At 42.8% G+C, this 15,663-nt stretch overlaps 1 protein-coding gene across 4 annotated transcripts in view; it reads right to left on the bottom strand.

Moving 5' to 3' along the window:
* The window catches only part of MGARP (mitochondria localized glutamic acid rich protein), a 43,123-nt gene that overhangs the window by 14,064 nt on the left and 13,396 nt on the right, over positions 1–15,663 (bottom strand). The gene's annotated exons all lie outside the window — the stretch shown is intronic.

The following is a 15,663-nucleotide window of genomic DNA, read 5'->3' on the forward strand; positions in this document are numbered from 1 at the left end:
AGCCGCAGGACTTACTGCAGAGTTAATGTGTTCAGAATGAAAGTGTTCAAAATAATCTCATCTTTATCAAGAAAGATCTGTTTTCACTGCCTCGTACTTTCACAGAACCTGTTCAACTAATAATGAGAGCAAAATGTGTATTTATCAGAAAGATATCCCAGTGAACTACAGTCTGCAATCTTTCTGACAATATAAAGTTTCATTACTGCTTGAATGATCAAATCCAGGACTACAGAATACAGAGCCCCTCTATAATTACTTGCAGCCCCCTAGGTGAATTCTTAACACCTGTTTGTCGTCCTTTCCAGTGACATCGCCACCACTTGACAAGGGGGGACAAATGTCTCAGAGCCACCATGGTCTGGGGCCCCTTGCCCCTCCCACAAGGCCCTTCCAGCCGGCTCTTCATTCACCAACTGGGTTCTCTTTCTCTCCCTCGCTCGGAGTTCCTAGCAAGGGAGAGAAAGCACTCAGCCAGATTTGTATTGGGACCAGTGGTTCTTAACTTGTTCATAAAGGATCTGGAGCTAAGGATGTCCAATGTTTGCCGAGTACACCATATTATTCAGAGTGGTAAGAATAATAAAGGATCTGAAGAGCTCCAAAAGGATCTCTCCTACCTAAGTGAGTGGGCTTTAAAATGGCAAATACAGTTCAGTGTAAGTAAGTGTAAAGTGATGATAAGTGTAAATTGGGCTAAAAACCCCAATTTCATATATTCATTGATGGGATCTGAGCTGGCAGTGACTGATCAGGAAAAGAATCTAGGGGTTGTAGCTGACAGTTCACTGAAATAGTCATCCCAGAGTGCGGCAGCTGTAAAGAAGGCTCGTTCCATGCTAGGGATCATTAGGGGAGAGCTTGAAAATAAAACTGCAGATGTAGTAACACCCTTATATCAATCTATGATGCAATTGCACCTGGAATACTGTGTGCAGTTCTGGTTGGAAAACCTTTAAAAGGATATTGTCGTGCTGGAAAAGGAGCAGAGGAGTGGAGGGTAACCAAAGTGATCAGGGACATGAAGCAACTCCTCTATGAGGAAAGACAACATTTGGTCCTGTTTAGTTTAGAAAGAAGGTGGGTAAGGGAGGTCATGATAAAGATGTATAAAATTATGCATGGATAGATGGGCAGAGAGAAGTTTTTCTCTCCTTCTTATAATATTAGAACCCAGGGCCATCTGCTAAGCTAAACGCTGGGACATTCCAGACAGATAAAAGAAAATGCTTCTTTATGCAACGTGTACTGAAACTGGAATTTGCTTTTGCTGCCACTGAATATGGTGAAGGTCACCAATCTAGATGGGATTAGACAGGGCTATCCATGACTACTAATCTGAGAGATGTAGATTTCCATCAGGGTCAGAGGGACCATGCTCCTGAAAACCAGGTGCTCGGGAACACCAACAGGAGGAGGCATTGCCCTCTTTCCCCACTTGAGGGCTTCCCAAGTGCACTTGGTTGGCTACTGTGGAGCAGAATGCTGGACTAGATGGATCTTTGACCAGATCTAGCAGGGCTTTTTCTTATGTTCTAAAGTGCCAACTAGAGATGAGTGAGGGGTCACACTCACCCTCCCAGTGGTGGCCATGCCCGTGTCAGCATACATCTGACATCAGACGCACACGAAGGCAAGGTGTGTGGCCCTCATGCAGGGGCAGCCTGTCATTGGACCTCTGGCAAGCCCCCTATGCCCCTGGCCCTTTCCCATCTCTTTGTTCGAAGATCCGCAGCCTTTCCCATCTCTTTGTTCGAAGATTCGCAGCCTACACAAGCCAAGTGTAGGAGATGGGAGAATGCCCGTGTTATGTTCTGCATGGCCCCTCCTCTCACTGGATTAAGAGCAGTGTGGTAGTGGTAGAGCTGACTGACACCCATTTTTCCATCTGGTTGCAGCCAGCAAGCAATACTGCACAGCTGTCCATACCCAGGTGCAGCAGCTGGAGGAAAGAACTTGAAGAAAGAGGTGTTTGACCAGCAAAGGCTGCCTGCAAATGGGGGTTGCCTATTTGCATATGCCCGGAGCCTCATCCGGATGCCCAGAGCCTCATCCCTTCTGGAACTCAGATGGCCTTGATCCAAAGCAAGTGCCTGAGCTGGCTTACCTCTCCTCTTGAGTAGATCCCTTGGGGATGTCAAGCAGCCATGCAAGTACTTTGCCTCTGGTGTAGAGTTCAGCCCTGGCATGGTGTCATCCCTGTTGGGTTCCTGGGAACATTGTAGGGAGTTCCAAGAACTGAACAAGAGCTTCATTGGGTGAGGGCAGGGGGAATAGGGACCAGGTCCTCAGAGCTTCATGAATCCTCTGGGGGAATCAACTGCAGCAGGGCAACACGCCCTGGCTGCTCGAGGTCTGCTGCATGAGGCTGAGGTCTGTTGGATGTATGAGGTCAGGAGCAGGGGTCCTAGGCAGGGCATGTTCATTCTCCTTCTCTGAGAAAATTTTCTCTGCATCTTACTTGGGTGGATCTTGGCAATGGACATCACTATTGAGACCAAACTACACAAGATAAGGGAAACACAAGAGCAGTTCCCAACTGCATTTGTGTTTTTACTGTAATGCTGCCACAAGGAACTGTGAATTTGATTGGAGCAGGAGATAATGGTGCTCAACTCTTTCCCCACAGACTATTTTCAGTCAAATTATCCCCCCTCCCTGCAACTACTTTTCTCTTGAAGGAAAAAAGGATGAGTACATTATCTCCCCCCCCCCCCCACCCCACAGATTGGAAAGCAGTTGTAGGACCCTGGCTGGTCAGAAAAATGGTTAAGCATGCTGTCCTTGCTGTGCCAAACAATTTCACAGCCCTCATGGCTCCATTTCATTGTTTTAGAAAAGTCAGGAGATTGTTCGCACATCTTCCAAAACACATTTAGTTTGACTCTTTCACATACTGTATGTGAGAAACTACAGACTTAGTTATTTACACCCCTTGTGGATCTTCAGAGGAGGCCCCCTCCATGAGTTTCTGCTTTAGCGGTTCAGTGAGTAGATACATAAGAAAGAGTATTTTCTGTCATGATGTCTCAGTTGTAGAATTCCCTTTGCAGGCAAACTTGTCTGGGACTCTAATTATTACCTCTTAGTCCACCTGTGTGTGAGATTTTACTTGTGCTCCAAACTGTTCTATTGATTGTTTACAGAGACTTTTATGTTTTAAGACAGTATTTGTATCATGGATTACAATTTCTGTAAGCTGTCTTGGATGCTGTTTGAGGGGAAAGGCAAAACACCAATGTTCTAAATAAAATGACAGCTGCCATTGTGAGCATGTCACATCACTATCTCTCTTTACTGAAAAACCTAAGAACTGGAAAACTTCATAACATTAAAAGTGCACGATGCATTTCCAAAAATGAAATGAAAACTATACATTGACAGCACATCTCAAAACATTAATGTCTTATACAGAACAGAGTTGTGATGGTTCTAATGGGGTGCCCCACCTTTAACTAAATGACTTAACTCTTTGCACTCTGTAGCTAAAGCTGCAGTGACATCTGATGTGCCCACCATTCTATATCTGCATGCATATTATCAAAGTGGAAACTTTGCCCTGTAGGACCACAGTTATTGACAGGAGTGGTTCATGAGACAGCAAGGACACAAGCTGAATGTTCAGAATTCAGGAAACCGTGATATCTCTCTGCTGAGCCATTATATGTAAAGGTCTGTGAATTCCTTAGCAACCATTATGTTTCTATTTTCTGTACAGCTTCTTAGTGCAGAAAGAATTTGATATTAACAGAATAAACCCGGGAAAGTGCCTTCCTCTGCAAGATCCCCATCGCTCACTACGATCGTCAGGAGGGGCCCGTCTTCGGGTGCCACCAGTTCATTGGGTGGTGACCTGGGATCAGGCCTTTTCAGTTGCCACCCCTGGGTTCTGAAACACACTCTCCCTGGATATAAGAGGATTATCTTCCTTGGAGGCTTTCAGGAGAGCCTTAAAGACCCATCTTTTTAGTCTAGCTTTTAATTTAATCTGGTTTAAAATTTTAAATAATTATATTTGTAGACCGCCCCAAACTTCCATCTCCAAGCAGTTTACAACATCATAAAAACAAATTAAAACAGACATAAAAACCTTAAAATGATTTAAAACCACAATTTTAATTGTTTTGTTATGTGTTTATTTTAATGTAAACATTTCTGAGCCATGTTGGGAAGGGCAGTATATAAATTGAATGAGATAAACTACATCAATGAAAATAATGGAGAGTAAATTCCCAGAATCTTTTCTGCTCCAGCCCAAAAGATGCTGCTGCTGATTTGCCGGAGTCATTGATAACTGCAAATGGTTTGACTAATATCAGAATTTATCAGTCTACTGGTTGGAGAAGTTTGCTGCTGAAGTCCCAGACTAGCTAAAAAAAATATTTTTTTTTTCATTTCAGAATGCACACTGGCCCATTCCAACTGGGAAGGAAGCACCAGCTCTAGAAATTTTCCATGTACTTTATGGAAATAAGATGCATTTTACATTCTTCTGTCTAATAGTATGAGTTAATTTAGATCATTTGAAAGGCAATCCTGCTAATTTCTTGCAGTTACAGATACTAATGTTAAAAGCAGCCACACATCATTTAAATCAAAGAAAAGGGTAAAACAAACTCTATATTCACATCCCAATCGTCATCCCTTTGCTCAAGTAACAGGATTATCACCTTGAGCAGCAGCACACAAATATCAGCCTGGCTCTCCCAGATCTTTTCACAAGCTCCAACATAACATAGCCATCCCCTACAATTCTTATGGGTCAGAAAGAAGAAGAGAGGGAGGTGAGATCACCACCATATGTGATCCAAAGGATCACTAGGGAATACTTGCCTCCCCAGTTCTGAGGCACCAGCAATTGTTGGTAGTAATGGAACAGGAAGTTGGGGCAAATATATAATAGGTGGTGGTGGTGAGAACTGGATGATTTCTGACCTTTTTGTTTAGAATAGAATGTTGCTTTAGTAATGGTGGCATAGACTTCTCCTTGCAGTGAAGCAACTCAAGCCAAGTTTTAGATAGATCTACCAGACTGCAATAAAGTACAGTAGTGTAATAACTCTTCCTCTGTCGAAACCTACCATCATTGCCCTTTACGTCCTTGTTACTAGCTTGCCTGTAAATCATTCAGTCTGACTGACCAATTTAAGCACACTTCCAGAAACTGACTCAACAGAATGTTTAGTTTTGCATTCTTCCCATGGAGATTGTGGGCTGATTCAAACTTGCTTCTCATCAGGACAAAAATAAAGGGATAATTTTAGGAAGAGTCGACAGCAGGAAGATTCCATTTTGCAAATTTTGTGTCAAAGTTTTTTAAGCCTAGTCTTTTTAGTTAGAAGTTTTAATTGATAAATATTTACTTTTTGTGTTTAGGTTAGAAATAAATGTATGGTTTTACTTGAGGAGAAATGTTTTTCTCAGTAACATGTACAATGAACTATTTATACTGCTCAAGGATATAAAGCAGTGTTTAGAAAACAAAGTAATCTCTGTGAACGAGATTGCTTACTTCTCTGTGAACTGCATCTTTCTTGTAATGAGCTATTTTATTGGTTAACCAAGCCATCATGTCATTGTTCCCTCTAATGCAGACTGTCATATTCAAATACTTCTGAAGAGTTTTCTTCCTGCAAACTATGAGGCTAAAATAATAGCAGATGGCTAGCATAACACAACTGGAATCTGCCTGGAGCTATAGAACTATGAACAAAAACTCAGTCCCATGTAATTTTCTTCATAACCTAAATTGTGTGTAAAACTAGTGTTAGACATTTTTACACACGCACACACGAGTCCTGCTACCATTTTCAAGTGTTGTTTTTGATCACAACAGATCCAAAACTTAATTTAGTTTCAACTCTAAATAACTGCCTATTTTGAAGTATTTTAACAAGTTTCTATTGGGGGGGGAAACACCTCCCCTATACATTTAGTGGTTAAAATCAGGCACTGACCCCATTATTCTTCCACCTGCATTCAATTCCAGTACAGGTTCAAGCAGGGGCGTAGCAAGGTTGTAGTGGGCCCAGAGGCAAGATTTTAAAATGCCCTCCCTCACTGAAGCTCAGCTCATGAAGTAAAGAAATCTTAAATGAGGCCTGAATAGTGGTAACAAAAAGCATATATATACTATGTGCCACAATAGCACATCATTCTAAATAATTTTTTTAAAGGTTTTGTAAATTGTGGATGATGCAAGTCATTTAACAGTACTAGAGAAAGACATGCTGTTCTGGTAGCTCCAGGTCTTAACACTCACATCAGTTTCGGAGGATGAATACAGCTGAAGGAAGCCCGGGCAGGAGCACGGCTGGGGGAGTCAGTCATGTGACTTGCCTCTGGGGGGGCCCCCAAGGCAGTGGGCCTCCAGACAACTGTCTCCCCTTGCCCTATATAGTTACACCCCTGGGTTCAGGCATTCAAACATTCAGACAGGCTGGAGCTTGAGATGTTTGGAAACAGAATTCCAAGATATAGCATGTAAGATAATAAAGAGATGATAGGCCCAGCCTGAAAAATAGAGAGTAACACTTCCTTGTCCTGCTACTCCAGACACTCCAACAGACAATGAGACTGTAACAAGTTGATGAAGCCACTATATTGTGGGAAGAGAGCTGGTCTTGTGATAGCAAGCATGAATTGTACCCTTTGCTAAACAGGGTCCACCCTGGTTTGCATTTGAATGGGAGACTGGTGTGAGCACAGTAAGATACTCCCCTCAGGGGATAGGGCCACTCTGGGAAGAGCATCTGCATGAGGTTTCAAGTTCCCTCCCTGACATCTCCAAGATAGGGCTGAGAGAAACTCCTCCCTGCAATCTTGGAGACACTGCTGCCAGTCTGTGTAGACAATACTGAGCTAGATGGACCAATGATCTAACTCAGTATAAGGCAGCTTCCTATGTTCCTATGAAGTCAGGCCTTTTGTCTATCTAGCCAGTATTATCCATTCTGACTAGCATTGTCTCCAATGGCACATGCAGCCAGATCTTTCCCTGTCATATTACTCAAGAACCATTATTAATTAGAGATGGCAGGAACTGAACCCGGGACCTTCTGCCTATAAAGCATGTGCTCTACTACTCATATGTGGCTCCTGATGAATGGCATTTGGGTTGAGGCACTTGCACATGTCTAGAAAAGCCCAGGCACTCCCTTGACCCCTTCACCTGCACAGGCAGTCGCCTCCCATTGGGCAGATGGGCAATTCTCATTACCCACCCTGGCTGGCTGGTGTTAGCTGGCTCCAATATTTATTATTATTATTATTAATAATAATAATAATAATAATAATTCAATTTCTATACCGCCCTTCCAAAAATGGCTCAGGGCGGTTTACAAAGAGAGATAACAAACAAATAAGATGGCTCCCTGTCCCCAAAGGGCTCACATTCTAAAAAGAAACATAAGACACACACCAGCAACAGTCACTGGATCTATTGTGCTGGGGGTGGATAGGGCCAGTTATTCTCTCCCTGCTAAATAAAGAGAATCACCACGGTAAAAGGTGCCTCTTTGCCCAGTTAGCAGGGGCCAATAGTGCACACAAATGAGCACAATAGTGCACACAAATGAGCTAGGTCATCGACACCCCTCCCCAGTTGGCACCCTAAGCAGCCACCTTGTTCACCTACTGGGTGGATGGCCTCTGCTACTGTGTAACTTATTCTGTATGTCAGCTAATATGTCTAATGTCCCGATATATTTTGTTATTCTCTAAATATTTTTAAATCTGTTATTTTTCTCTCTCAACACAACCATCTTAACATACAGATTTCAGTTACTGTAGAAAAGAAAGAACATGTAGGGCAAAAGGGGGGCAAATCTGAGATAGTGTTCTCTCTGAGAGTGCCACCAATTCTGAGAGTGTTAGTACTGTAGCACATGCTACTAGACTAGAGTAAGGGTTTCCAACCCTGAGTCCCCAAACATTGTTGAACTACAACTCCTATCATCCCAAGCCAAAAGGCATTTTGGACAATGATGGGAGTTATAGTACACCAACCACCTTAGTGTCCCAGGCCCTGGTGTAGTGCATGGTGCCTGGGCCCATAGGAGGGCCTTCTCTGTGGCTGACCCCCTTCTTTGGAACACTCTTCCCCCTCAGATTCATCCAGCCCCTCCCTGGCTGCTTTTAAGGCCCTTCTTAAGACCCACCTGTTTCACCAGCTGTTTGCCCTTTAATTATTATTATAATTAACTGTTATTGGTATTGTCGTTATTCACCACCTATAGTCTTTGGAGGAGATGGCATATAAGAAAAATTTAATAAATAAATAAATAAAACAAGATTGGGAACCCTTGCTCTCATAGCATGTGCTACAGTACTAACACACTCTCAGAATTGCTGGTACTTTCAAAGACAACACTCTCTCAGACTTGTGGCTTGAGATGATGGGAATTGTAGTTCAACAATAGTTGGAGGGTCAAGTTTGCCCACCCTTGCTCTAGAGCAGACCTGCTCAACTTCCCCTCCCCAGCTGTTTTTGGATGACAACTCCCATAATCACCAGCCACAGTGGCCAATAGCCAATGATTATGAGAGTTGTAGGCCAACATCTGGCAGGAGGGCCGAAGTTGAGCAGCCCTGCTCTAGAGCAGGGATTCTTAACGTTGGGTCCCCGCATGTTATTGGACTTCAACTCCCATAATCCCCAGCTATAGTGGCCTTTGGTTGGGAATTATGCGAGTTGAAGTCCAATAACATCTGGGGACCCAACGTTGAGAATCCCTGCTCTAGAATATGCAAGCTGTGTGCTACTCCTCCAGCACCAGGGAACAGGCACTGGCACATGGCACTGAAAAAGCAGACAAGAGTTCCTGCCATAGCCATACTTAGGAGCCCATGTCCCGGAGTGCCACAGGTTACTGCTGCTTCTACCACAGGTTCTAGTGTTGCAGGAGGGGGTATTGGGTGTAACCACCAAAATGTGATTACAAGCCACCTGCCCCTCCCCCCACATTTGCTCATATACAGCTGAAAGCAAGGCTTGGGATGCCTAATTGGTGCACCCCAGCCCCCCAAAAGGCAGCAGCCTGGTCATTCCGAGCATGGAGAGTGAAAGGAAGCAATGGAAATCTTGGGTAGATAAGAGCGAGAAAAAACGTTCAGTGAGAAATCTGTATTGTTCGTCTGTGAGGACCATTTCAACGTTAGTACAAATAAATTATAACATGTTTCTACTCCGATATTGTATTTTTATTTGCTTTTTCTGTCCCTTAAAAAAAGGGAGCAACTGTGTGGAGAAGGGAGGAGGTGAAGAGTTTTATAGGAGTGGAGATGAAGGGAGTGAAGACCACAAGAAATTTTATAACTCTAGAAATTTCCCATTCTCTCCCCCCCCCCCATCACCCTCTTGTGTGGCATGCCAATAGGAGGATTTATTATTTTTCTCTCTGCCTTTAGCAAAGGGTGGGGGGAGCAACTGTGTGGAGAAGTGGTGAACAGCGCCTGTCTCCTGCTCTTTTTGCCTTTTGCCCTAGTAACAGCTGAGGAGAATTTCTGTCAGGACTGATGAAAGCTGCCCCTTCAACCTCCCCCCGCCGCCGCCAAGGAAGGAGAAATATCTTGAAAATAAAGGGCAGCCATCCTTACATTTTAATCATTTAATTAATGTCTTGGGATAATTTGGCCTGTTCTGTCACATAGTCCTCAAATGCTTAGCAGTGTGAGTGTGGCTGCTTCTATGTGACAGTGGCCTCTTCCTTCATTTAGCCATCCTCAGGTGGCAGGTAAAGATGCACCTGTTGGTTGCCTGCCTTGCCTAAAGGTCCTGGACCCTCTGGCCCTGACAAGGAACTTAACAGCCCCTTCTGCTTATGAAGGACAAGGCTGGAAGGTTGTAAAGGGCAAATAGGAGCACTGAGGCCTAGCAGTTATGCAGTGAAACAAAGGAAGAGGCCACTGTCACAGTTAAGGGGCCAAGGTATATATGACTTAACATGTTCCCCTATTTACATCAGAAACATGAATTAAATCATTCAAATGTAATAATAGTTGCCCTTTCTCATCCCCTGAGGACAGATTTCACACACCCCTGCTTTTCTTTTAAAAGGGGGACAAAAAATCAAAAATATTTTTCTCCCAAACTGGCAGGCTAAGTGAGAGGCAATAATTTGGGGAGCGGCTTAGGAACACACTTCCTGCTGAAATAAGAGCCTCCCCATTTCTTACAACTTTTAAAAAGGCAGTCAAGATGCATTTGTTCACCCAGGCTTTTAATTAGACATTGTTTTAATTGTGTTTTAATACTTTTATCATTTAAAATTTTAATGTGTTAATCTTTTATTGGTCTTTATTGCCTTGGAAACCACCCAGAGAACTCCCATCTGGAGTGGTATAAAAATGCGATCATTACATAAGTAAATAAATAATAAAAAGAAATTATACATTTGATTCTGTACTGACTGTTAAATCCACATATTATGCTGAATTTGTTCTTATGACCAAGGATACATCCCCCTAAACATACTCTCCAAGAGGAACAATTTGGTTTTTGCTGTTTCGAATTACAAGCAAGACCTTTGTACTGTCAACACAGTAGCAGTACTATTACATTATGGCAGCTGTCCCTTAAATCTACGAATAAACTATATCAAGCAAGTACAGATGCCCAAGTCTAAAATACATAGTAACCAATGCATGTTTGGTATTAACAAATAGGTTTCTTTCCACTACTTAAAGTGGAGGGATTTTTATCAGCTGAGAAAAGCTTTTAGATGTCTCTCTTTACCAATCAATCAATCAATCAATACATTTTAAATTAAATTTGAACCAATTAATTCGGTATGGATGGTGATAGCAATGCATGGATATTTATTTATGTTAGTGGAATCCAGTTATGAATACCTCTGAACTCAAACATTCATTAAGTGAAAGATTAAGAGTAAACAAGAAGAAAAGCAAAAGTGACTGCTTATTACAAAAAATCAAATAAATGTTCAAAATAATCTTCCTCAAGGCAAATGTAGCATGAAGGAAATAATGGTTTCTCTGAAAGGTCAGTGAGCAATAGGAAGCTTCTTACATGGAAGAATGCATGCTGAGAACATTTAATATGAGTTTAGCTTTAGAATTTTAAATTAGTTGAAGAACCAGCACCAGCAACCAGTCTAAGAGGATATACAGTGTAAGACTGTTTCCTTTTTTAAAAAACTAAAGTGTGAAAATAAGGCATGCATGAGGGAAAACACCAGACTGCACAACACAGGAAAGAGGACTGCAGAGTTATGCACAGATGCAAATGCAGAACGAAGGGGCATGCTAAGCAAAGCCAACATTCCCAGAGTCAATTGCCAAACAAGCAGTTACACCTCCACAGCTCACGCTGATCTGATTTCATTATGCACTCAAGTCAGCAAAAAAGTAATGTTTTTACAGATTGAAGAGTTAGTCATCAACAACAAATATAGCAGGAGCTGTGCATTGTCTGAATTTGAAATTAAAGCTGAGGGTGGAGCACACCTCTAAGTTGCCTATGCCTGCATCTCTTGAAAAACTGGAGAAGGCATTCAAACTGCATGGTCAGGCGTTTCTCACCTTCTTTAAAGGATGCAATTTTGGGGGATGAGGTTATTGGTGGGCCTTTTAGCAAAATTTGGACTTCAGCAGATGCCTACTGTTGCTAGCTTTCAGCACACACAGCAACTGTGTTAAAAGTTTCAGCCGCAGCTGCTTATATAGCTGAAAGACAAAATTTCAAGCTGAAAGAGACTTGGCTGTTACAATACAAGAATCACTGTAATGGCAACTTCCAACACACCTAGGAGGAATATAGCGTTCTAACTCATGTGCATAGCTTTGCAGGACTGCAGCATTTCCTTGTATGACATCCAGAGATGCACCTAGGTAATTTGGGAGCCTGGACCTAAAGGCCTGCTGCCGCCACACCCACCCACCAAGATAAGATGCAATTTTTAGAAGACATTCTGAATATCAGATACTTCCCACTGACCTGCACATACATTTTGTATGGACAGTTGTACTCCTCTCCCCTCTTTCTCCCTTACCTGTCTGGACTGTGCCAGCACCAGCACCAGACTCAGCAAAGGCAGGGGGCAGAGGAGAAACACAGTGAAGGAACACTTATTTGGCACTTGGCAGGCGTAGGGTGGGGGAGGAACACACCAGCAACAGTGGGAAGCAGCAAATCTCTTATCCCTGGCTCCAGGAGCTAGTGCAGCCTAGCTTCCAGCTGTGGCTGCTGCCATCACAGCCAGGTTTTTTCCTCATCCACCCATTTCTTCCCCATGCTGCCTCAAGTCATGGCTGGCCAGGATGAAAGCGCCTGTCTGCTTGGCAGCTTCTCTAGTCTGGCCCAGCCTCACCGGCCACCACCGCATAGTGAAGCCAGGCAGGGTGAGAGAAGCTGTTGAGCAGACAGCTGCTTCCGCCCCAGCAATTTTTCTGAGCATTTGGGGGCCCCCAGGCCTGCAGGGGACTGGACTTTGGACCACAAGTCCAGTCCAAAGGGCACCACTGATGACATCATACTAACTTATTGTATTACAGCCCATTCACTCACACACACACACACACGATACTTGGGAAAGCTTAATACAATAGGCTCCAGATTGTAGTACAGTTTTATGAGACCCTTTATTTAAGTAAGAGGTAGTATAAACACCAACTCAACTTTGTTTCCTTTGTATTTAAAGATTCATATTCCAAAAGGAAGAAAATACAAATGCAAGTCTTCTAGTCTTTAATACAAAATTTTAAATGCAACATTTCAGCAAAATGATGCTAACACACATTCTTGTTCCAGCTATATGCATACTATAATGCATACTTAAAATGTTTTCTTTCCTCATAAACAGAACTAAGAGGTACTGCAAAGATTAAGAGTCCCTTGATTTTACCACAAGTACTGAAGAGAGGGCAGTGTGTGTAAAAATAGGTTTGAATTAATCTGACAACCCCATTTGGGAAGAAAAATACAATAGTTTAGCTTAGTCAATCAGAAGTGTTACAAAACAATTAATGTAAACTTATTTGGACCAGATTGTGTATCTTTAACCATATCCATTTCAACAATAATGGTAGTTCTTACTAGTATTGCTTTAAAATAAAAGCCCAGGTAACATGGCAACCATGATTCAGCAGTTCCTTGTACACATGGATGCTCATGCACGCATACTTCTTTCTTCCACAGGGTTCCATACCCACTTTAGCATCAAGGAGAGTACTGTGTGTGTATGCACAGAGGCATACACTGTATATGAAGTGAATGGAAAACATTAGGGCTCTCGTGAAGCAGGCGTGGAGCACAAGCACTGTAGCAAAAAACATGATTTACATACATATGGTTCAGTCTTGACCATTTCAGATACCATGACTCAGATAAGCCTGCTGCTCCCAAGATCCTGGAGAATTATTGATCAACAGAACTGCACTAGGTGGATCACTGGTCTTACAAAGTATAACACTTTCTTACTGGCTGAATTGTGTTATGGACAATAGCCAGTATATCACAAGAAAGGAAAAGCTTTCAGATAGAGATGGAGAAATAAAATGTATTAATCTCAGAACAATAGTTTCCAAATGATCAGCTTTTGTAAAAGTATTTCAGTTTTTCAATACAGGTTCCATACATTTGGAGTTGTATCCAAATTTGTGCTCATGCAAAGCATCTTCCCACCCATCCCCACAGCCTCCTGACCTCCTCAGGAATTACATGCAATTCAGTACAGAAACTAGGCAGGGGCACCTTTTGCAAATCAAGCTTTATGTACGACTCCCTCAGCCCAATCATAGGGGATTCCTCTCCACCTGCAGCCCGTGTGGCATTCCACATCATTCCTGAGAGTCGGGGGGGGGGGGGCGGGGATGGGGAAGATCTCTTGCAAAAGCACTAATCTGGATATAACATTTTGCTTAGTTTTTCTTAAAAACTCTGAATCCTATGGGCAGCATTCAGATGAACACTCCACCAGCACAAAATTTCTCTGTTTCACTACCAATTTTCTTGGAACTCCCCCCTCCTTCCTGCGACACATATCATATTATAGCCAAGGGTCCCTTGACCCTCAGGAATTGGCTTTGTCAGCATCCATGCACTCTGCAGCAGTGAAAAGAAGGGTGGGAGAAATGGCTTTTGCTGATGCAGGAGCACAAACACAGCTCTTGATGCTCGCCTTTGTTTTTAATAAAACTTATTTGAAATATTGCATGAGTTAAAAATATTGCATGAGTTAGAAACCTTATTTCTTGCATCATACAGTACTACAAATCAATTCCTGGATCACACTTCTCTGGGAAGGAAAACAAGTGTGCATATCAATACAGCACATTAATTGTGTGAGAAAACATTTGATTCTAAACATTCTATTAACCCTTAATACAATTAGCAAATGATTAGAGATGTTCACGAACTGAGGCTGATGCACTGGTTTGATGCTGCAGGGAGTGGCAAGCAGGATCTTTAAAAAAATAAAGAGGAGCAGCTCCTTACCTGTTCTCCACCACTGCATGTAGCTTCCTGTTGCAGTCGCACTCATCCCAAGAACCTGCACACAGTGCTGGCACGCACATGGCGTCTGCACAGGCACCATTTGTGTGGTCGGTATGGTATTGCTGACCATGCAAATGGCACATGCATGCTGGCATTGCACAGTTTCTTGGGATGAGCACCACTGCAGCAGGAAGCTGCATGTGGCGGCGAGAGAAGGTAAGGAGCTGCTCTCTTCTTATTTAAAGACCCTGCTCGCCATTCCCCTCCCTGCAGTGCCGAACCAGTGCACAAATCTCAGTTTGTGCACATCTCTACAAATGATATTTTCTGCTAAAAAGTGCTTCACAATCAGATCTTTTAAACTGAAACATCACAGGCAGTATTGAAACTGAACTCATGTTACAATTTACTTAAGGCAATTTATATAAACTAGCTGGGCCAGGCGCAGTACATCTGCACCTCTAGTTTGACAACGATGACTCCCCCCCATCACTGTCTTCTTCCCCATCCGCCTCTGCCGTTCCCCCCGCACCACCACTGTTCCCCTCCCCTGCCTTCCCGCTGCCATTCACTGCTGTTTTGTTTCCCCATCGGCCCCATTTTCTTCCCTCCCACCTGTCCCCATTGCTATCCGGCAGCTGCTCGTGAACTCTCACGAGAGCTGCCATGCATGGGATTAGCGATGGGTATGCCTAAGAGAAATATATATAAAGAAGAAGATGGAGGTAACCTGTGATGGCTCTATGAACCACTGTGAAGAAGAAGCAAATAAAAGATCTAGATTCTATTCTTCTAGTTTATGCCAATGTAACTTCAAAGCATGATCTATAATCAAGTGAACGCTGTGAAAGACAAAACCCCATTAAATAGAGCCAACAGAGCCCTGGCTGAGTCCACATTATTAACTTCCTGACCACACATAGCCTCCAAAATTAATTTGGAATAACCTGATTTCATCATACATTTTTCGGGCTCTTTCCACATATTATTTACTCACCCATTTCTGATATTGTCTGGGTAAAAGGAAATCTAAAATACTGTGGAAGTGCACATTTTTTTAGAATGAAATCAGCTTTTCTTCCAATCTGCAATTCATTTCCCTCACAAAAAATCCAAATTCCATTGTTTGAAAATTCTTCAGGCTATGCATGTGCACAGGGTGGTGAGAGCAGTGGCAATAGAAGAAATCTTCCAAGATTTCCAAATAG

The sequence above is a fragment of the Hemicordylus capensis genome, chromosome 5, assembly GCF_027244095.1.
Source record: "Hemicordylus capensis ecotype Gifberg chromosome 5, rHemCap1.1.pri, whole genome shotgun sequence".
Taxonomy (NCBI): Eukaryota; Metazoa; Chordata; class Lepidosauria; order Squamata; family Cordylidae; genus Hemicordylus; species Hemicordylus capensis.